Source organism: Prionailurus bengalensis, chromosome A1 (genome assembly GCF_016509475.1).
Source record: "Prionailurus bengalensis isolate Pbe53 chromosome A1, Fcat_Pben_1.1_paternal_pri, whole genome shotgun sequence".
NCBI lineage: Eukaryota > Metazoa > Chordata > Mammalia > Carnivora > Felidae > Prionailurus > Prionailurus bengalensis.
The window spans coordinates 195,655,690-195,680,393 of NC_057343.1; the positions used below are offsets into that span (position 1 = coordinate 195,655,690).

General features: G+C 40.0%; 1 pseudogene; it reads left to right on the forward strand.

Annotated features, from left to right (window-relative positions):
* LOC122479982 overlaps window positions 1-12,509 on the forward strand; it is an 83,960-nt pseudogene extending 71,451 nt beyond the window's left edge.
* Window positions 12,510-24,704: the final 12,195 nt, after the last annotated feature.

Sequence of the window (24,704 nt, forward strand, 5' to 3'; positions counted from 1 at the left end):
AAACATGCCAAGCCATTTCCCTATCGGTGGGTTCTTCCCTCTGTTTCCTGAGAGTCTTTCTCTAATCGGCTCTTAGTCAATCTTCAGACCTCAAGTTAATGTGGTAACATGTTTTGCCCAATCAACCCTTAAAATACATTCCCTCTCATTTTTCTCTAACTTAGGAAGTCATTTTTTTAAATTAGTGTTTATTTATTTTTGAGAGAGAGAGAGACACAGAGTATGAGTGGGGGAGGGGCAGAGAGAGAGGGAGACACAGAATCTGAAGCAGGCTCCAGACTCTGAGCTGTCAGCACAGAGTCTGATGCGGGGCTTGAACCCTCAAACTGCGAGATCATGACCTGAGCTGAAGTTGGACACTCAACCAACTGAGCCACCCAGGTGCCCCAGGAAGTCATTTTTCTTATTTCATCCCACCCAAGGTAATCTGTAATTATTCCTTTAAGTATTACCGGTTTATTGTGGATCACTCTTTCTGTGAGTGGCAGACAATAGAACTATGCTTTGTAACTCAGTAGCTCACTAGCTTGCAGCTCACTAGCTGCATATGGCTATTTATGTTTAGATTAAAATTCCAGTTGGCCCTTGAACAACTAGGGGGTTGGGGGCTCCTACCCCCTACAATCAAAACTCTGCTTATTATTTTTGACTCCCCCCAATTTCTAGTAGTTTGTTGTTGACTGGAAGTCTTACTGATAACAAATAGTTAACACACATTTTATATCTCATATGTACTATATACTGTATTCTTACAATAAAGCTAGAGGAAAGAAATGTTAAGAAAATCATAAGAAAGAGAAAATACATATACAGGGCTGTCCTGTAAAAAATCCACATATAACTGGACTGGCATAGTTCAAACCTGTATTGTTCAAGGATACATAAAATTACAAATTCAGTTTCTTAATCACGCTAGCTATACTTTAATAATCATAGTAGCTAGTGGGTACCACAATGGACAACACAAATATGGATCATCTCCATCACTGTAGAAAGTTCTATTAGAATAGCTTTGTTCTAGAAAACAAGTTCCTTTAAGGCAAGGCTCACTGTCCATCTTGTTCCCTGTTGTATTCTAATGACCATCACAACGCCTAGACTATCAGAGGTGCTTAAATATTTGTTGAATCAATGTATAAATGAATGAATTAAAGAAATAATAAAAATATTACTGAATGACTGCTAATAAAGAAAATCTTAAATTAACACTAAGAACTAGAATGGATAGTTGGGGTAGATTATTTGTAAAGGATTCAAACTCTAGCCCTGAGACAGAGGTTGCCAAAAAACACACTACGTATGTAATTGTCAGTTGTTCCCTCTCACACACTAGAAGATAGTCTCCCTGAGAGCCCGGACTTCTTGTCTACTGCAGTATTCTCAGTACCCAGAACAGAGCCTATCTAGGGTGAGAAAACACAGACCACTTTGTCCCTTTGCATGTCCTTCCTTTTGTCTATAGAATGACCATTTCATTTTCAGAAAAGGATACATCCATTTTCCAACTATTTCACTTGTATCACTGGCCTTCCTACTGCCTTCCAATTTTCTCTTATTTTATTTCATTTTTATTTTATATATTTTTTAATTTTTTTAACATTTATTTATTTTCAAGAGACAGAGTGTGAGCGGGGAAGGGGCAGAGAGAGAGGGAGGCACAGAATCCGAAGCAGGCTCCAGGCTCTGAGCTGTCAGCACAGAGACCGATGTGGGGCCCGAACCCACCAACTGTGAGATCATGACCCAAGCTGAAGTCGGACACTCAACCGACTGAGCCACCCAGGAGCCCCTTGTCTTATTTTTAAAAAGTCTTTTTAAATCTATAGATCTCTCTTTTAAATTTATAGGTGTCTCCTTGTTCTTAGTAACTATTTGACACAGGATGTGCTCTTCAGCTCCTGTGGCTTTTTCTTCACTCCTCAGGCAGCGGCTATGCTTAGCATTTCCTCTTTCAATCAGCATCAGTATCAGGGTGGCTACTTTTAATTCTAACAATTGGCTGTTACCCCAAGCTAACTGTGAATGGGTTAACGTGTTCCTTCTCCGGGAGGATAGGAATCTTTAGCAAGATTTCTTGCAGTGGTCATAATTCTGAATCTTAGTCACCTCTCCAGGGCTCAGCTTAAACCTCTTCTCCTTCATGAAATCTTTCCTTTTTTCCAGAATTAAACATGAACAGGATTTTGACTTTAGCCTGGGCACATTTGAAGTAACTCATTTACTTGTAGCCAGAAGATGTCCAAGCAAAGCACCCCTTTAGTCCATCTAGACCACAGTAATTTCTTTATACTCTTACCTCCCCCCAGCAACCCATCCATTCCTCACCCGCAGCACATATTACCATCTATCTTGTACTGTAATGATTTATGCCTGGGTCTTATCTCTATAAGACAGCAATTTGTCTTTATGTATCACCCAGCTTTACACAGAATAAGCATTTGAGAAGTGATATTCACATGAATGAGACAGAGTATCTTGTGTTAGGCCCATGGTTTGGATTTCAAATTCTTAGCTAACAGTATCTGTGTGTCTGAGACTGAAAATAAAAACAAGTGAAATTGATTTGAAATACACAGGACTTAATATAGGATTTAAAAGTTGCCAAAAACTCTGCTCCAATCTAAATTTGTATTAATATTAGCTTATTATCTAATAAGGGAAGTAGGAGAGGCCATTTTCTAGAAAAGGGCCACATTTTTATTGTTTAATGGGTTAGAATGAAGATCTTTTTAAGTATGGGGTGAAGAAGCCATTTATGAAATGACGCCCGCAGAAGCAGGAGGGTCGCAAGACAGACAGAAAGGCAGTCAAGGCAGATAGAGGCTTTTTAAACTAATTATTCCCTCCCCAAATGAGGACACAGATCCAGTCTTTGCTCCAATGTTCATTCTCCTCAATGTTCTGAACTACCTGCTTACTTCTGGTAATAATACCTAAAATTACAGCATTTGAGACACATACCTTTGAGTTATAGCTTATTTTTAAAGAGATTTTCACACATTATAAAATCTTTTTAAAGGGTTAATATGCAAAACGTAAGATATACATGAATATTTTAGCATGATCCAGTTAAAAAAAAAAAAAGTCCACTGGGAAATATAAAACTGGCCCTGTCATATTTGTTAGTGGGATTCTGGTGACTTCTCTGTGTTTCAGTTACCTTGTATGAGTAATATATGTACACATGGACATATGTATGTGCATATATATTTTTATGTAAAATATTTAATAGGTACTAGAAAAGGATACAAAGTACAGTTCCCCTTTTCATGGAAAATTAAAATAATTAGGCAACTCATAAGATCAACTGATTTATATTTTCTCTTTTGCATATAGGAAACTGTGGCCAAAAGCAGTGATGTCATTTCCTAGAAAATGATTATTCATTTCCTTTTCCTCTGGTGTAATTTTCCTGTGGGAAACCTATCGTTTTACTAATTCCAGATTATGAGGTTCAGGAGAAATCACACCTGTTCTCCAAATAATGAGCCTGTAATCTAAGAACAGGGAAATATATAAAATATTTAATATACAGAACAGCATAAAATAGATGTCAGCCACAGACAACCATAACAACTATAAAGGCAAGTGCAGTAAAACCTTGGTTTAGGAGCATAATTCGGTCCAGAAATATACTTGTAATCCAAAGCACTTATATATCAAAGCAAATTTCCCCATAAGAAATCATGGAAACTCAGATGATTTATTCCACAACCTCAAAATATTCATATAAAAATAATACTGTAATATAAAACAAAATAACAAAATACAAAATCTAAAGAAAAATAAACAGATTAACCTGCACTTACCTTTGAAAACTTTAGTGGCTGATGTGAGGGAGACAAAACAGAGGAAGGTTATTGTGTAGGACGACTCTCACTATCACTAATGGAATCACTGCTATCTATTGGCTCAATGGAATCTTTTTCTGCCTGGGGACCATTGTATATGCTCACATGGATGTTGACTACATAACAGTATTTATTTATTTATTTACCTATTTATTTATTTTAAAATTGTCAACCTTTTTTAAATTTTCCTTTGTTTTAAATTTACATCCAAGTTAACTAGCATATAGTGCAACAACGATTCCAAGGGCAGATTCCTTAATGCCCTTGTCTACAGTACAGTATTAATAAACTCTTGTCATAGACTGTATCGAATGTAACTGGCAACAAGGCAGCCGAGGAAAGGGTCTCGATCTGCAGGCAGCCTGACCCAGAATGAAGCAGAGCATTCCTAAGCTTACTCTTGTATGGAGCAGCAGAGGGCTGTCCATAGGTGCTTTGAAGTGACAAAAAATACACTACTGCCAGTTGTGAGCACCTTCCAACCTTCTGAAAAATCACTGATTTCTGCCAAAACCTGGCCTGAGACTGACCACCTGCGCATGGGAGACAGTCACCCACAATTCTGCAGCGAGAGAGAGAGAGAGAGAGAGAGAGAGAGAGAGAGAGAGGAGACATTGGCTCAGTTGTGATCACATGACATCTGGTGTCACACACTACTCGTATTGCAAGACATCACTTGTTTATCAAGTTAAAGTTTATTAAAAATGTTTGCTTATCTTGTGAAAACACTCACAGAACAAGTTACTCACAATCCAAGGTTTTACTGATTAAGGGAGAGACCTCTCTCTCCAAAAGTAAGCTAATTAGGCTGTACATCCCCACTGGCTATAGTGAATGGTTCAGAAATGATCCCAAAAGACAAGTCGGACAAAAGAGTGGAAGCTAAGTCCTTTAGAGGATTTACTGGGGAAAGAAATTTTCTCCCTCTTTGGAGGTTTGTTGAATTATCACAGTGAAGTAATCTCTAAGTGACCCCAATCTCCAAGTCACCACATAGAACCTAAGAACACCAATACAGAGGAAGGAAGAGCTAAAGAGATGGGAAAATATAAGTCCCTTATGATATTGCGTGATTTCTTGATCCATCTGTACCTACAAAATACAACAGTTTTTTACATATGGCTTTGAACTGAAAAGCTAACGGAGACTGTTGGGCAGGTCTGTGCCTAAAGTAGGAATGGCAAATAAGCCAATTCTGAAAAATTAGCAGTTCCTGCCAGGAACACAAAATTGATGGGGGATGGGTGATGGGTATTGAGGAGGGCACCTGTTGGGATGAGCACTGGGTGTTGTATGGAAACCAATTTGACAATAAATTTCATATTTAAAAAAAAGGAACACAAAATTGATAAGAACTATGAAGTCTCATATGGATCCAATGGAAAAGTATATCATGATCAATTACTGGTGTCTCTCATAGTTGTGGAAAGAGAAAGTGGTAGCTTGAGTGCAATCTACTTATCCTCTCTGACCTAAACCATCCACAACTAATAAAGGCCCGCACTTCTATTTTTCAACTTGTACAAATTTGTGTAAATACTCCCCAAATATGTAATTGTATTGGCACTTGGCCATTATTTTAGAGCTAAATAGCAACAAATTGGCTTATTTTGAGACATAACCCTTAAGCTGTGTCAACCGCATCAACAGCTACACTTCTATTGACCTCTGCAGGGAAACATCTCCCACAATTCCCTTCCAATTAGTACAAGTGAACAGGATGGATGTAAATTGATAATTTTCACTTTTAGAGAAATATGCTGTTTTATTCTTGGAAAAACTAAGTTATAGGAATTAAATTTTTATACCAATCTTCCTTCCCAATGTCAGCTGTGCATCCTTGTACTAATCATTTGGTCTCTCTGAGCTTCAGGTTCTCCAACTGTACCATGGACAGACCTATTAGCTATGGGATGCTCCACTGAAATAATGTATGCAAAAGTGCTTTGGATATTGAAAAGTGCTATATAAATTATGACTTGTTACTCTGGAGAGATCCCAAATAACACTGAGGGATCTTTTGTTAATTGCAGGCCCCCTAACGGTCTATCTATTTCACTTATGATTAAGTGAACTCAATTCCATCATGTAGGGTAAGAACTTTGCTAAGTTCTCACTAACTCACTTGATACCTTCAGCCTTGTCACCCTGTTGAGCATTATTTCAACCTCCTTCCAGTTAGAGCTCTCTTAACAAACTCTCCACTCTAGTCTGTCTTGATCCCCTACTAGAATAGAACTTGTTCATGTTGCCATTTTCTAGCCCATATAGCTGACATTCTCCTTATTCCTGTGCAGGCTGTTGACTCTGTCCTTGTTCTAGAAACACAGGTTCCAAACTCCTCAAACCTCTAGCTCTGTTCATCTTCTATTGAATCATCTGAGCAATGTTAGTGGGCTTGGTCTTTGCATCGAAACCAATATTTGGGGAGCTGTCATTTTATAATCTCCACATTGCTCTCCTTGAGCACTTCTTCTAATTTTATATTTTTTCTCACTCATATCTTTCCTTTAAAAAAAAACTACAAAAGTAATAGGTACTTTAGGATGTAGGTAAGAAAATGAATACCAAGAAAGGCTAATGACAGTGTCTAAGATCACAGAGATAGTGATCACAATGGAGAAAGAATTTAAATTCAGGTGTCATGACTCAAAAGCACACACTCCTTCTGGAGTACCATGCTGCTTTAAAAATCCTCATCAATCTTCCAGTTATCCTCATTCTATATTTCACATCCCAATTGTGCCAAAAAAAAGCCTATGACAAAATCTGTTCATCATCTGAGAAACAGATACACCATTATTACAAGCACAATTTAAACACTAGTCAGCTTTGCTGAAGTTGACAATCAGCCTCTGTATCCCAGAAGATCAAAGGACTTTGAACAATAACATTAAGGGAAAAACTGTATTTTTGAATGACTAGTATTACTGCTCCTTCAATTAGGACAGAATGAGAATTTTAAACATCTCTATTTTGCTAGTTGGAAATGAATATGCAGGTCAAATTCTTATGGCTCTCCTGGGTTATGTCAAAGATTTAGAATAGAACTACTCAATTTTGTTCCAAAACTATGGACTCTGAAAAATCACCAAGTTTAAAATTAGAGAACTCAGAGTTTATTTTCCAGCCCCATAATTTGAGAGAAAGTGAAATTAATATCAAGAAGGTCAAGTGACTTACCTACAATCACCACAGCTAATACTATTCAAAGTGTCAGACTTATAATAGACCATGAAATAGCACATATGGATTCCTTGCCTGAGCGCCCAGTAGTGCCTGGTGATGTGATTGACTGATATTCAGCATGAGCTCCTTACATAGTACAGTCTAGTAGTAAGAAGTTTGGGAACTTGCAGTCCCTGGATCCTATTTCAAGTAGGACTGACTGCAGCTAAGTAGTATTTCCACATATCCAAACTTATTCTCTTTCAGTGAAACTAGCATTTTCCACAGTGTTTCTTAGAGCAGTATTCATGTAGGATGTCAGATAGTAGGTGCTCCACACTTTCAGGAAGTTTGGAAAATACAGTTCAAACACATTTAATTTATTCTCTTTTATACTACCAAATTTCTTGGTGCCTTTATTATGTTAATGAGCTCCTTGACACGAAGAAATGGCTATATATTACTTCTTAAGCCTTACTGCACAGTTATTAGCATAACTAAACCAGTGACTCAAGGAATACAGTTTGGGAAACTATACCCACTACCTAACCCACATTTGCGGATTAAATGCTATACTCCCCAGGCAGGTTTCCTCTTTACCCTTTGCTCCTGTTCTTTAATGAAGCCCTAAACAACAGAGATCTCTGTAATGCAACCAGAGTTTACACAAACCCAGAGCAAGATAAAAATGCCAGCAAAAAACAGACAAGCAAAACCATGACAAACGGCCTTAGCCTGATATTTTTCTCCCTTCATGTAGCAAAGGATTACTTCTTATGGAGTGAATTGAAAGTCTTCTCCACAACAGGCACTTTGGTAAAGGACAGACATGAACCAGAACACCCCATCTTCACAGGCCTTGAGGGCCATCCATGGCAGCTACAGAATTTCTACACATTAGAAATTAGAGCCAGTTAGGGGGACAGGATGAATGGGGATTTGGGAAAAGTGAAGTGACTTACTTTGACTTTTGAGTGCATCACAAAATCATTGCTAGATGGAATTATTTGTTGAGGGGCAAAATTGGGTGGAGGTGAAAGAAATTGTGGAAAGATGACATCCCTGAATCTCCGCTTGGTTCTGCCATGGGAAGCAGGTCTTGTAACTGGGGAGATACATGACAAAACAGATTATCATACAAAAAAGGAGTGCTCTAAACAAAGACCAGCATATTGTGCGCAGGGAGTCCAGAACAGTGAACGGACCCTAGGGACGTTTTAGTCTACATCTGTAAAGGAAAAAAATATTTCAAATTGCTGCTAGATAGCCATCTAGCGAAGAGAAAACATGGTACTCTCACTTGTTGCCCTGCCAAAGATGTTGTATAGCACAGTCTCTTTGAATAAAAATAAAAATAACAACGTACTGGATTGATTCTTCAGCTGTGTACTTTCAAGACCTCTTTTGATCAGAACTAGACTGGGAATGGAAAATATAAATTCTTATACTGTCAACCCTCCACCAAATGATCCTAAACAAATCCTGTAATATCTAGGGGACTGTGTTTCTTCACCCATAGGTTGGGAGAGCTGAACTACAATATCAAGTAAACCCATCTTGGCTCTAAAATAATATGATTTCATAATATTCTTCAATGCCTCTTGGGTATTTAGTGTAGTGGTTAAAATGATCAGGCTCTGGAGTTTAAATCCCAGCTTTGTCATTTACTGTTTCTGTGACCTTGAACAAATTACTCCTTATTGGTCTTATTTCCCTAATCTACAAAATAAGGATAATAATAATACCTACCTGGTAAGTTTTAGGGAAGATTAAATAAAGTAATGCAATTAGAGTACTCAAGTTAGTTTTTAGCACCTAGTTACAGCTCAATACATAGAAATTATCATCCACACTATTACAGTTTTAAGTTTTACACAGAGATTATCCCAATGTCTGGTATATAGTGCTCAATGAACAGGCACTGAACTGGGCACATCACAGGCCTGTGTTTAATCATTAACCTTATTCGCACTTCTTAGGCCTTGTACTATGCAGAACCTTGTTTATCCAACATACACATAATGAAATGCCTATTAAGTGCTGGACGCTCTTCTAAATGCTTGAAAAATATTATCATTTAATCTTTCCATGACCCTATGAGTGGGGTATTATCTCATTTTATAAATAAGGAAATGGAGGCCAAACAAGGGTAAATAGCATGTCCTAAAGCATGTGCCAATAACTAGTTTGGGCCAGAGCTAGGATTTGGACCCAGGCAGCCTAGCTCTAGAACCTGTGCTCCCGAACATCGGCAGACACTGTTAGCCTTGCAACTCACTCTTCTCCTGCTTACCCCTTCCAGCATGGCTGACCTTCCCCACAGTCCTCCAAACAGGCCAAGAGGCCTGGCTCAGTCACACTGCTATGCTTTGAATCTTGCCTTCCTTCCTACCACTTCCCAACTCACCAAGTGGCCTCTCCCAGGTCCTGTACTCTATTGATCTTAATCTAAAATATCCTTCAAAACTTGCGACTTTCTCCCCTACAATGTTGTCAGTTTTTCCTTCCACCCACTCTGTTTTCTGCTGTCTGGCTCAACTCCATTTGCATGCAGAGGGGTCAGGGTAACGGGTCTTTATTTCTTGCATGTCCAATTCTGCCTACCCCACTAAATTATAATTCCAGGAGAACAGAATCCACAGCATCCTCCTTCATTGAAAGATTGGCTCTCATGGTTGGGTGTCTGTCTGAAGATAGCCACAGAAAATTCCTTATGACTTGAAACATTAAGATGCATGGCATTTATTTGATCCCTTTTTTCCCTTAAGCAAATTTGAGAACAATGAATATGGTATTTGACAAAAGCTAGTCTAGAGTGACATCTGGTGGCTATTTTTTAAAAGGTTCACAAATATTTGCTGCTCCTTACAGGCAAAGTTCATTCCTTAAGGGAAAGGTGCCTTATCCATCAAAGCCTGTGTCACAACTAGGCTACCTGCAAAGACAACAGGAAGAATCAAGGCAGAAGAAATCCTTTTTTTTTTTAGTCATTTTATTTGAACAGAAATCCTCTATACTCACTAAGTCATAAAGATGTGAAACACAGGTACCAAGACCCACGTTTAGAGGCAGAAGTTGAAGTTTCCTACTCTAGTCCTTGTTGTTAGCGTCTAGTGAATAGGCAAGCCCCATTTCCCCCTTTGAGCCTCAGTTACTAGATATATATATTTTTTCAACGTTTATTTATTTTTGGGACAGAGAGAGACAGAGCATGAACGGGGGAGGGGCAGAGAGAGAGGGAGACACAGAATCGGAAACAGGCTCCAGGCTCTGAGCCATCAGCCCAGAGCCCGACGCAGGGCTCGAACTCACGGACCGCGAGATCGTGACCTGGCTGAAGTCGGACGCTTAACCGACTGCGCCACCCAGGCGCCCCGATATATATATTTTTTTAATACTGGGATTATACTCAAGGTATTCTTCTCTTTATATAAAAGAGCAATCATTCTATAATATATACAATTTCCCCTAAATTTTCAGTGCCAAGTTGGCAGGTATGATCTCCTAGTTAAATACCACCTCTTTTACACTCATATTTGAACAAAATGAACCAAAATCAAGTTAAAAGTACTCTTACAAAAAGTGGCAACAGTAGTATCATTCATACTTGCAAGAGTAGTAATAATAGATAACCCAGGCCATGCCAAGTATTTTTGTATATATATTGCTTCATACTACCGAATGCCTAACCTGAGAAGGAAGGCATCGGCATCAGATAGTCACAAACTGCACGTTCTGGCCCAGGATGCCATCGAGCAAGAAGTGGGGATGCACACCAGCTCCCTGTAGGCTCATCCACCAGCACTGAGGACATCAACTGGACTACAAGCCTTGCCTGCCCTGACTTTACAGTCCTTTCCCTTTTCTCACCAACCTATCTGTGGTGTAGAAGATGAAGTGTAAAAGGCAAATTAAGTGGAAAAGCTAACCTGCTATATCCCAGCTTCTCCACCGGAGGCATCCAGACAAAACCAGGCACAAACTGGGGCAGAGGAAGGGGGTGAAAAGTCTAAACCCGGAAGCAATACTGACGCTGTGACATCAGACTACACAGAAAATTTTTTGCGCCTGGGAAATGAGACTGTTTATTATTACTGAACATGACAGAAAAAGCTATGAAATCCCAAGTACTATCAGGGCCACAGGAAAGAGGCTTGACATCACACACAGTGACAGCAACAGTGAGAAAGGATACAGTTGTTCTCTGAGGCTTACCCCGTCCAGTTCATCCAATAAACCGTATTTACCGTCTTGGACTCGAATAGAAATTGTCCGTTTTGAAAGGTGAGTAAGCAAAGGCAACAAGCCAGCACAAAACTTCTGAAAGGATGGCAGAGACTCGGAATACAAGAGATAGGGAAGAAAATAGTCTGTTACCTCTGCTTTTCCCTGTCAAGGCAATTAAACAGAACATGAATGCTCTGAAATAGGAAATAAATCTGTAACACACAATGAAAAGAAAACTAGTGCAACAGAGGACTACTAGCGTTCTATGAACTCTTTAAAAGGACTAGGAGTTACCCAGAGCACAATAGGTCAGTGACAGGAGGATATGTTTGAGGGAATAACAAAATCACAAAATTCTTAGGTTTAAAAAAAAATGACTAAGATGAAAATGGTTAAAGAAGTACAGTAAGTACTTGGAGGGCCATTAATAATTGCCCTCCCTAAAGAGAAAAAAAATATACTTGCAATAGAAAAAATTATTAAAAATTATTCTCTGAAGAAAATAACTCAGAAACGAAGCAGGAGTTTATCTGAAGGTCCAACGAGCTTCCTGTTTTCTGGCAAAGTTTCATAAACATTGTCGCAGGTCTATTTGGAGTTATTATACTTCAAAATTAAAAGCATCTCCTTTCCAGCCAGCACTTAGCAATGGGCATCGCTCAGGACAACTAACACAAGTGCCAGCCCTGCCATGAGAAGAGGGAGCGTGAGCTGGGATGCCCCATTGCCAACAATGAATTGGCCTCCATCCGCCCCCCACCCCCTTCCGCACACAGTCTGTTCAGACAAGACAGCAACAAGTAGCATGCCTGGAGGCTGGATGTGGGGAACGTACCCTGGGGCTCCAAATGTTATACACACAGAACAAGGATTACTGACTTTGTCTACGATGCATCTAATAACCAACTGGTCCCACCAAAACCCTGGTGAAGAATGGAATCATTCTCATTAACCACACACTGTCCCAATAGTGGTACGGGTCCCACTATGCACTGACCTTGAACTGCAAGAAGGGGGTCAGACCGACTCCCGAAGATGAAGAGATTTTAAACACAAAACAATCAATGACAATTCAAAGAAGCAGGAGGACAAGAAAAAGAATGCCAAGATTAGAGTCTTCTGAAGGAGCAGTTTCAGCCAGGCAAGCTTCTTGCATACACGGCTTCAAGATCAGGCCAGCGTGGCCGAGCACATGGCTATGTGCCAGAGGGCAGGAGGCTGGAGTTCTATCTGAGGAAAATCAAGGCCCAGAAAGGCAAATAAATTCTCCTCCCCGCCTATTGTCCCTCATGTAATTAAAGTGAAAAATAAAACAAGTACCAACAACAAAACAAAAACCCCCCACAAAAATAGAATACAGAAGACGTAGTTACTACTGAAAGGAAGGTAACATACAGTAACTGACTTCTCAGTTGACATGCAAGCAGTTGGCAGAGCTACGCTGTATAGTTTGGGCAGGGAACTGCGTATTTGTAGAACATTGTCCCCAACCCGTGGAGAATACACGTTTATATACTTACCCTGCCCCTTTCCCTTCCACTCCAAACTCATTCAACTGCCTGCCCCACATCTCCACGTGATTATCTAACAGACCACTCAAAAGTACAATTTCCCAAAGCACACTGTCATCTTCTTCTAAAATCTGGGTCCCGGTTTCTCCACCTGAGTTAATGAAAAGTGCATTTCCTAGTTACTTGGGCAAGCAACAGTGGAGTTATCTTTGACTTCCTTCCCCGATGCCGATCCCTCTCTCTAGCATTCCAATACAGTATTGTTTCAGGAGAATTCAGTGACACCCGGTGTTCATCACAACCAGTGTCCTCCTTAGTACCTATCACCCATTTAGCCCATCCGCCACCCACCTTCTTCCATGAACCCTCAGTCTGTTCTCTATCGTTAAGAGTCTTTTGTGGTTTGTTTTCCTCTATTTTCTTCTCTCCCCCACCCTTTCCATATGTTCATCTGCCTTGTTTCTTCAATTCCACATATGAGTGAAATCATATGGTATTTGTCTTTCTCTAAATCTGGGCATTTTGAATAGGAAAGTCACCCAGGACAACAGGCATAAACTAAGACTGTCTTGCACAAGCTGGGTCACATGGTCACCCTATTTAATCTCAACATGACAGCCCAAATCTCTTTAAAACCTAAGTCAGACCCTGTACTCCTCCACTCAGAGGCTTCTCAGCTCACTTGGTGTAGAAGCCAAGATCCTTCAGATGACCAGCAAAGCTTTCCGTGATCTGCCCCCCACCCCCATCCAGGCCTCTATCTCCTCTTCCCCTCCTTCTCCTTTGTTCACCTTTTTCTTCCTGCTGTGCAAACTCATGCCTCAGAGCCTTTGCTTTGAGGTTCCCTCTGCCTGGAAGGCTTTCTCCTCTGGCATTATATCTATACGATTTATTCCTTCCCTTTCTTCCAGTCTTTGTTCCACAGTCACCCTCTCAGCGAACTTTCCCTGAGAACTTTGTTCACAATTGCAAACCCCTCCCCCCAGTCCCCTGATGCCTCTTCCCCTGCTCTATAACCTTCAAATATTCTGCGTAACTTATTTATCATGTTTTACTGTGCCTGCCCATCACTGCCCTGCTAGAACGTAAGTTCCATGCAGACAGTGTTTTGTTTTTGCTTCTCCTTTGATCTAGTAATCTTGGTACAACAGTAAATGGAAATAAATGAAGACCAACCAAATGAGAGCGAGCAAAGTCTATTTATCCTGAGCTTGCTATAGCAAGGGAGTCCACCACCATTGCTTGCATTTTCATGGAGACTGAAAGGCAGGCAGAGCAGTGGGAAAGCTTCATAGTGGAAAAAGGGAAGACCTCGGGTATGTACCGATTAGAGGCTATTGTCAAAGGGAAGCTAAAGGTGGGCTTACTAGAAGCAGGGCATGTATGTGATTGGTCAGGGGAGCATATTGAGCTTTCTCTAGTTGGTTCTAAGTTGGAAAAGGAGACAAATGTTAGGGAAACTGTCAGTTATTAATCAAGTCCTGGCCATTTTAGACTAACGTTACAGAAGACAGTAATCTGACTTCCTCCAAGTCTGACTTATAGAAAGCTGGCTTCCTGGATGGTTAAAGTAAACAATAGGATTGTTTTCTGGGCAGACTGCTGTAGGTTTTGAGTCAGAATTTTATATTTATATCTGGTCTGGCCATTGTCCACTTGTATATTCAGTCTCTCAGGTATCTGGCATAGAGAAGGTGCTCAGCATTTGTTAAATGAATATCATTCCATTTCTACACAATCCCAAAATTTGGAAAACTATACAAATGTTGCTTAAAGATAGAATCCTGTATGATGGAAATATGGATAAAAATATGCTGGTCATTATAAACTGTAACATTTAAATAAAGTCTGAAATTAAAAGGTAAACCAGAATATAACAAACATGTGAGATTAAAGTGGTCAACAAGCTATTTATATCATTAAAGTGTGGATAAAGATTATGGTGTACAAAAAATATAGGTTGCACTCAACCTTTTAGCACACTGAAAGATACAATACGGACACTTATAAAGTAACACCTGAAGACAATGAAGGGGAAATTTACAAAAAGCAGGAAAGTAACTTAATCTCTTATGAAAGCTAACACTTTGGGTGGGTCAAATAATTATTATAATTATTTAGGGGACCAATAAACTAAGTGTACTGCAAGGAGAGAACACTCTCCTTTCAATTTAACTTTAAAAATTGACTGCCTAATATGGCACAAAGAAAAACTTAGAAAAAACGATAAAGCAGGAAGAATATATTTTAGCTATATTTTCTAATCTCTGCAACAAAACTACACATAATAAAAGGCAAAAGCCAGACAGGAAAAACAGCAGCAGTAGTGATACTGACAACTCACAAAACGTAATTGAACAACCAAGAAATACAAGTCACTCTTCTAGCGGCATTTATATTACAAAACAAGTAAAAAATTGAAGTACATAGGATACTTCAGCAATAAAGTGAATACCACAATAAGGTGAGTCAAATCAATTTTTTGGTTTCCCCATGCATATAAAAGTTATGTTTATATTACACTGTGATCAATTAAGTGTGTAATAGCATTATGTCTGAAAAACAACGTGCATGCCTTAATGAAAAATATTTTATTGCTGAAATATACTAACCATCATTTGAGCTTTCAGCGAGTCATAATCTTTCTGCTGGTGGAGGGTCTGGCCTCGATGTGGACAGCTGCTGACTGATCAGGGTGGTGGTTTCTTTAAAGTTGGGGTGGCTGTGCCAATTTCTTCAAGTAAGATGACAATGAAGCTTTCCCCATCAGTCAAGTCTTCCTTTCATGAATGATTTCTCTGTAGCCCATGAGACTATTTAATAGCATTTTACCCCCAGAACTTCTTTCAAACTTGGAATCAATCCCTACAGCCACTTTATTAACTCCGCTTATGTAATATTCCAAATCTTTTGTTGTCATTTCAACAATCTTCACAGCATCTTTATTAAGAATAGATTGTATCTCAAAAAAGAACTTTTTTTTTTTTGCTCATCCCTAAGAAGCAACTCCTCATCCATTGAATTTTATGAGATTTCAGCAGTTCAGTCACATCCTCAGGTTCCAAGTCTAGCTCTCTTGCTATTCCCACCACTTCTCCACCACACTTCTCCACTGAAGTCTTGAATCTCTCAAAGTCATCCATGAGGGTTAGAACCAACCAAGCCAAGAATTCCAAACCCCTACTTGATGTTGATATTTTTACCTCTCCCCATGTATCACGAATGTTTAACTGACTCTGCCCAGATCCATCAGAGGAATCACTAGGCATGGCAGCTACCGCCTTATGTATTTCTTCAACAATAAGACTTGGAAGTCAAAATGACTCAGTCCATAGGCTGCAGAATGGCTGTTGTGTGAGCAGGCTACGAAAACAACATCAATTTTGTTGTACATCTCCATCAGAGCTCTGGGGTGACCATGTGCATTGTCAGTAAGCAGTCATATTTTTAAAGGAATTTTTTTTTTCTGAGCAGGTCTCAACAGAGGGCTTAAAATAGTCAGTAAACCATGTTGTAAACAGATGTGCTGTAATCCAAACTCTGTTGTTTCATTTACAGAGCATAGGAAGAGTAGGTTTAGCATAATTCTTAAGGGTTCTAGGATTTTCAGAATGGTAAATGGGCACTGCCTTCAACTTAAAATCATTAGCTGCATTAGCCCCTAACAAAAGACTCAGCCCATCCTTTGAGGATTCTGAAGCCAGGTATTGGTTTCTCCTCTCTAGCTATGAAAGTCCTAAATGGCATCTTTGTCCAATACTAGGCTATTTCACCTACATTGAAAACATGTTTTTTAGTGTAACTACTTTCTTTATTTTAGCTAGATCTTCTGGATTACTTGCTGTAGCTTCTACATCAGGATTTGCTGCTTCACATTGTACTTTTTTTTTTAAGTTTGTTTTGAGAGAGAGAGCGAGCATGTGTGCAAGAGAGAGTGAGAAGGGGAGGGGCAGAGATAGAGGGAGAGAGAGAATCCCAAGCAACAGTCTCATGAACTGTGGGATCATGACCTGAACCAAAATCATCCACTTAATCAACGGAGCCACCCAGGCACCCCTCACCTTGCGCTTTGATGTTATGGAGATAGCTTCTTTCCTTAAACCTCATGAATCAATCTCTCTTAACTTCAAACTCTTCTTCCACAGCTTCCTCACCTCTCAGCCTTCACAGAATTGAAGAGAGTTAGGGCCTTGCTCTGGGTTAGGCTTTGGCTTAAGGAAATTGTGCTACTGGTTTGATGTTCTATCTAGACCACTAGAACTTTCTCTATAGCAATAAGGCTGTTTTGTTTTCTTTTCATGTGTGTGTTCACTAGAAAAAGGGAAATGGGAAACTCTTAGGTCCTTGTAAGGTACTGGAGCTCAACTTGAACTCCCACATTAAACCAGAAAACTCAGATGGACTACATTCTGGAAAAGTCTACCAACCAGCAAAGAGAATTTTCTAAAAAGTCTGGCTGCAAATGTCTCCATATATAGTATCCTTTGATAATTTTAAATATAAGCCTGCTCTCACCTGGGTCTGGAGTTAAAACCATGTAACACCCAAACTAAGCCAGGAAAATAAAGGAATCTCTGCTTGGCAGCACTAATAGGGTCCAGCAGAATCAAACATGAGCGTGGCATGGTGCAAAACATCCCTAATTCAAGTCCTCTGTTTTGTGATCAAGTTCAACCCTAAATGAGGTAACTAAAAAAAGAACAAACAAAAACACAAAAAAATAAACACAGGAGAAAATGGGAAACCACAAATAAGAGTCAGCAGACATAGACCCCAGAGGACTTCAAATATTTGAATTATCAATAGCAAGACAAGATAAATCTTAATATACTTACTTTTCAAAGCTAAGCGATAAAATAAAAATGAGCAAGGAAACCCACATTTGAACGGAAGATTCTCTGAATACAGTGGGAAAAGGATGCCAAGGGATCCCACATAGACATATTGGCACAACAGGTATTGCTCCATTTCTTAGGTTGGAAGGTGGTAGGGTCACAGATGTTTGATTATTATGCACCATAACGCATATTAAGTCAAATCCAAATACTACATAAAATACAATTTGAATATTAAGAAAAAACATTTAAGAACCTTTGTGAACATCTAGACATCTCAGTTTGTTTCCTCTGAAAGCCTCGCTAAAATGATATTTACAATATATTAAATGGAGGGAATCAGGCCACAACAACAAAGAGGAGAGATGATAACAAAAACACAGTTGAGGGGAGGGAGGATGCTTCCTGGGGTCATCCATGGCCTCCTGTGCCGGTCCTTCCAGCCACAGCTCCTGTCGGGAAGGAGTGCTACTCCCAGCCCCAGTTTCAGCTTCCGCTCTGAGGAATATATCCCACAGCCTTTTAATGCTGGGTTTCCTTGTTCCACCAGGCTATCCTCTTGGGCAGCATCCTTTTTCAATAGATTCCATACTTCCCTGTCTACCATGGGTTCTGTATTTACACCCGAGGACCCATGCCTTTGTAAACTGTTATCAAAGGGAACTTCAGTGAGACCTATACCTCTTTTCCTTTCTCAGGCAGGACTCAAGCCCCAATGTTTGTTTGCTTTGGTAGTTAGATCCCTTTCCTTCTTTTTTTTTTTAATTTTTATTGATTTTGAGAGAAAGAGAGAGAGCATGAGCACACATGTGGCGGGGTGGGGGGGGGCGGGGAAGAGAGAGAGAGAGAGAGAGAGAGAGAGAGAATCCCAAGCAGGCTCCATGCTGTCAGTGCAGAGCCTGAGGCAAGGCTCCATCTCACAAACTGAGATCTTGACCTGAGCCGAAATCAAGAGTCAGATACTTAACCTACTGAGCCAGCCAGGCGCCCCTAGATTCCCCTTCTTATTCCACAAATTCAGGCAAGTGTTCATCCCCTCCTCCCTTTATAGCCGAGAATTAGAGGTTTGTTCCCTGGAAGGGTAAACAGAAATTTAATAAACACCAGGCACAGTTAAAAGCAGTGCTACCACAAGACAAAGATTAAGCACCATCTAAAGAAGACACACAGACGTCCAACAGACACTTGGAAAGGTGCTCAACGTCACTAATCATCAGGAAAATGCAGATCAAAACCACAGTGAGAGATCACCTCACACCTGTTAGAGTGGCTATTATAAAAAGACAAAAGAGAGCAAGTGTTGGTGAGGATGTGGAGAGAAGGCAACCTTTGCGCGTGGTGGTTGGGAATGTAAATTTGTGCAGCCACTGTGGAGAGTAGTATGGAGGTTACTCACAAAATTAAAAATAGAACTACCATATGATCTGGCGATTCCATTTCTGATTATTTATTCAAAGGAAATGAAAATGTTAACTCAAAAAGATATATGCTCTCCAACGTTCTTGCTACATTATCTATAATAGCCAAGAAATAAAAGCAACCTAAGTGTCTATCAATTAATAAATGGATAAAAAAAAGGTGGCATGTGTGTGTGTGCATGTGCACACACACACATGCACACACAGAAATATCATGCAGCTATAAGAAAGAAGGAAATCTTGCCATTTGCAATAAGGATGGACCTTGAGGGCATTATGCTAAGTGAAATAAATCAGACAGAGAAAGCAAATACTTTGTGATCACTCTTAAATGCATAATTTAAAATAAAGCTGCACCCATATATCCAGCAAACAGATTGGCAGTTGCCAGAGGTGGGAGGTGCAGGGAGTGTGCAAAATGGGTGAGGGGGATCAAAGGTATAAACTTCCAGTTATAAAATGAAAAAGTCATCGGATGTCATGGTGACTATAGTTATCAACCCCATATTGTATATTTCAAAGTTGCTAAGAGAGATCTTAAAAGTCCTCATCATCAGAGAAAAACTCCTATGTGTGGCGATATATGTTAAGTAGAGTTATTGTGGTGATCAGTTGGCAATATATACAAACATTGAGTCGTTATGTCATATATTAGAAATTAATATAATGTTACAGGTCAATTACATCTCAAAAACAGGGAGATTAAACACTAACGTATATCAACTAGGAAAGACAATAGGAAATGTACACCTGGGTGTAGTGCATACTGTAGAGCATACTGTAGTATAACCATAAACATTAAATCAAAGAGAAGGATTTAATGTCAGCCAGAGAGAAGAGCTGGACTCCCTACAATGACTAACAAACAGAAAACAGGCTCCTCAACAGTAAAAATGCAAGTCAAAGAGTTAATGTCAACCTCAAAATGTGAACCACCCAATAAATCTACTTAAACCTGGGGCGCCTGGGTGGCGCAGTTGGTTAAGCGTCCGACTTCAGCCAGGTCACGATCTCACGGTCCGTGAGTTCGAGCCCCGCGTCGGGCTCTGGGCTGATGGCTCAGAGCCTGGAGCCTGTTTCCGATTCTGTGTCTCCCTCTCTCTCTCTGCCCCTCGCCCGTTCATGCTCTGTATCTCTCTGTCCCAAAAATAAATAAACGTTGAAAAAAAAATTTAAAAAAAATCTACTTAAACCTGTTTTTAGATGAATAATTCTTAAGAACTTGTCACCAGCAAAACCTTAATAAAGACATTTTTACAGGATTTCCTGATTATGTAAAATTGAAAGATCGGCCTAGAAAAGTTCTGAGATTTAAAAAAAAAGCCAAGAAATTAATAAATGTAAAAATAAATGTAAACACTGTGTGAAAATAGGAATACCAGGGCACCTGGGTGACTCAGTAGGTTAAGGATCCAACTTCATCTCAGGTCATGATCTCGTGGTTTGTGAGTTCAAGCCCTGTATCAGGCTCTCGGTTGTCAGTGCAAAGCCTGCTTCAGATCTTCTGTCCCCCTGCTTCCTCTGCCCCTCCCCATATTGTGTTCCCCTTTCTCTCAAAAATAAACATTTAGGGGCATCTGACTTTGGCTCAGGTCATGATCTCATGATTCAGGAGTTCTGGCCCCATGTCAGGTTCTGTGCTGACAGCTCTGAAGCCTGGAGCCTGCTTCAGATTCTGTGTCTCCCTCTCTCTGCCCCTTCCCCATTTGTGCTCTTTCTCTCTCAAAAGATAAATAAGCATTAATTTTTTTTAAATTTTTTAATTAAAAAATAAACATTTAAAAAAAACAATAGTAATACCAAATTGTGGACTTTAAAAATTGATATAGGCATACCTTCAAGATATTGAAGACTCAGTTCCAGAGCACTTCAAGAAAGCAAGTCAAATGATTTTTTTGGCTTTCCAATGCATATAAAAGTTATGCTTACACTCTACTGTAGTCTATTAAGTATGCGATAGAGTGTCTTAAAAATGTACAGACCACAGGGGTGCCAAGGTGGCTCAGTTGGTTAAGCATCCAACTTTGTTTGGCTCAGGTCATGATCTGACAGTTTGTGAGTTTAAGCCCCATATCAGGCTCTGCGCTGATGGTGTGGCACCTGCTTGGGATTCTCTCTCTCTGCCCCTTATGTGCTCTCTCTCTCTTAAAAATAAACTTAATAAATGTACAGATCATAACTTTAAAATACTTTATTGTTAAAAAAAAATTTAACCATCATCTGAGCTTTCAGTGAGTTGTAATCACTGATCACAGATTGCCATAACAAATACAACAATAACAAAGTTTGAAATATTCTAAGAATTACCAACATGTAACCCAGAGACATAAAGTGAGCAAATGCTGTTGAAAATATGGTGCCCACTGGGCATCTGGGTGGCTCAGTTGGTTAACCATCTGACTTTGGCTCAGGTCATGATCTTACCATTCGTGGGTTCAAGACTCATGTCATGCTCTGTGCTGATGGCTCAGAGCCTAGAGCCTTTTTCAGATTCTGTGTCTCCCTCTCTCTCTGCCCCACCCCTACTTTCACACTCTGTCTCTCAAGAATGAATAAACACTAAAAAATTAAAAAAGAAAAAAAAGGAAAGAAAATGTGGTGCCCATAGACTTTCTCAACACAGAGTGGCCATAAACTTTTAGTTTGTAAGAAGCACAGTATCTGTGAAGCACAATAAAATGAAATACACATGTAAATACTACACAAAAAAATTTATGTAACTTGGGGACAGATCAGAGATAAAATACCATAAAGTCCTTGTAAATTTTTTTTTCAACATTTATTATTTATTTTTGGGACAGAGAGAGACAGAGCATGAACGGGGGAGGGGCAGAGAGAGAGGGAGACACAGAATCGGAAACAGGCTCCAGGCTCTGAGCCATCAGCCCAGAGCCTGACGCGGGGCTCGAACTCACGGGCCGCGAGATCGTGACCTGGCTGAAGTCGGACACTTAACTGACTGAGCCACCCAGGCGCCCCAAGTCCTTGTAAATTTAAAAAAAAATTTTTTTAATGTTTATTTGTTTTTGAGACAGAGAGAGACAGAGCGCAAGTGGGGGAGGAACACAGAGAGAGGGAGACACAGAATCTGAAACAGGCTCCAGGCTCTGAGCTGTCAGCACAGAGCCTGATGCAGGGCTCGAACTCACGGACCATCAGATCACGACCTGAGCTGAAGTCGGACGCTTAACAAACTGAGCCACCCAAGCGCCCCAAGTCCTTGTAAATTTAAATATTTGTTTAATTTTAGTCAGAGTGCAGAGAGAGAGGGAGACAGAGAATCCCAAATGGTCTCTGCAAGGTCAGCACAGAGCCCAATGCAGGGTTCTAACTCACGAACCATGAGATCATGACCTGAGCCAAGATCAAGAGTTGGACGCTTAACTGACTGAGCCACCCAGCTGCCAAGATGCACTTTCCTCTTTTGCCTTGCTCTATGGGTGACCTTTGTCCCTTAATGAAAATTCTTATAGACTCCAAGACTATTCTTGTCACCTTTAGGGAAAAAGTTAATCTTTAAGACACAAAACTTTGTATCAATTCAGTAACAAGCAATTTCTAGTCAACAGTTTAATCTTTATGGCAAAGTGAGTTTTATTTCCCTTTCTGGAAACAAATTAGATCTAGTTGTAGGTGGACCACATTTTGGTTGGTTTGGTACTAAGTTCTTTTCTTTTTCCTTTTCAGATGTCTCTTCTTCTTGAGATTGCCAATAGTTACTATTGAATGTTGAGCCCTGGCATCCTCTGCCCCTTCCTTGGTTCTCAGAAAACTAGCAGTCAGGCCTCCCCTTTCAGGCAGACATTAAAAAAATCTCTTCTGGGGAATATGATTAGCTTAAGAGGAAAGACCTAAAGATATTCACATTTGGGGGACTCCCTCCACCCCCAGGAAAGGATCCTTTCAGATAACCTCCAGTAAAGCCCACTGTTGACCGGCACCAACTTCATGCTCAATGCTTCTACTAGATATCAAGTGCCCCACTCTTACATAAGAAACAAGGATCCCAAACATCTGACAATATTTTTTTTTGGAAAATATCAAGCCCCAAATGTAAAATGCAGCTGAAAGCCATGAAATTTAAAAAACATCTTACTGATATCCCAACATACCTTCCAAACTAATAGCAAATATTTAATCAATAAAACATGGCTAGGATGCAAAAAGGGGTATGTTTCTGAAAAACCAAACAGAGCTCTTACATATTAAGAAGTTTAGCAGAAACTTAAGTCTCACAGAAGTGTTAGAAAATAAAGTTTAGGGAAACTAGGAAGTAGAGCAAAAAGAGAGAGAGGGAGAGAGAGACCTGGGTGGCTCAGTCCATTAAGCATCCGACTCTTGGTTTCCACTCAGTTCATGATCTCCCAGTGTTGTGAATTTGATTCCTACATTGGGTTTCTCACTGTTAGCACATAGCCTGCTTGGGATTCTCTGTCTCCCTCTCTCTCTGCCCCGCCCCAACTTGTGCTGTCTCTCTCAAATAAATTTAAAAAAAAATAGATAGATTTAAAATTGCAGCAATACATGCATTCCAACATCCAAATAACAGGAATCCTAGAAATAAAGAACAAAGTACATTTGGGGAAGTACAGCATTAAAATTTTTCAAAAAAAAAAAAAAAAGTCCTAGATTCAAAGAGCATGTTGTTACAGATCAAGGGCATCCATCAAATTCCCAGAACAATAAATAAAACAGACTCATTTCAAGACATCATTACATGATGACATTTTAGGATACTGCAGATAGAAAGTAGATCCTACAAGATTCCAGAAACAGAGAGGGAAAAAAAATCACTAATGTTTTTTTTTAAATTTAATACATCAAAATTGAGCTTTGAATTTCTTCCCCCTTCAAGCCACACATCTGTTCCTCCCCATCTCGTACATCTTTATTAATGGCCCTGACATCCATCTAGTTGCTCACATTTTTTGATGCCTCACTTCCCCACTTCTAACCAATCAGGAAGTCCTACTGACTCTAAATCCAAGATTTATCTTGTCTTCATCCCCTTCTCCCCATCTTCACTATTGTTACCCTAATCCTATCCCCATCTCCTCTCAACCAGATTAAAACAGCTGTCTCTTAACTGGTGTTGTTCCCCTCTTGGTCCTTTCCCAACTACGGAATACTTTAGAATTTAAGATCATGTTACCCCTCTGACTACTTCCTATTACCCTAAAGATAAAACCAAACATCATTATAACACCTGTAATGAGTTCAAGGGATTTTGCAGCTGATCTAGGAAAAAGATGGCCATGAGAGGGCAAGAGCACACAACAAGCTTTATTTGAATACCACTTTGACAACTTCGCATGGAGAGGAGCAGGGAGGGTGTGTGGAGGGGGGAGTAGTCCCCCAAAGCAGGAGAGCTTCCAGAGGCTGCCACACAGGGACCACCAATCAGAGGGAAAGATGCTGGAAGCCAAGCTATCCCAGCCTGATGGCAAGGCCCTTGCTGTGGACGGATCGGGACTGTAAGGCAGCCCACCGACAGCGAAGCCTCTTGTACTCCCGCTTTTAGATAATTTGGCCTTAATAAAAGAACCTGGGGAATTGTCTGTTGGGGAATTGCCCTCGACAGGCCCCCTGGGAAAAGAATCATTAGGAAAAGAAAATAAGGTTCTGCAAGAAAATTGTGCGGCCCTGCATTTAGCCCTTGCCACCCCCTACAAGAATCCTCTACCTAAAAGAAGG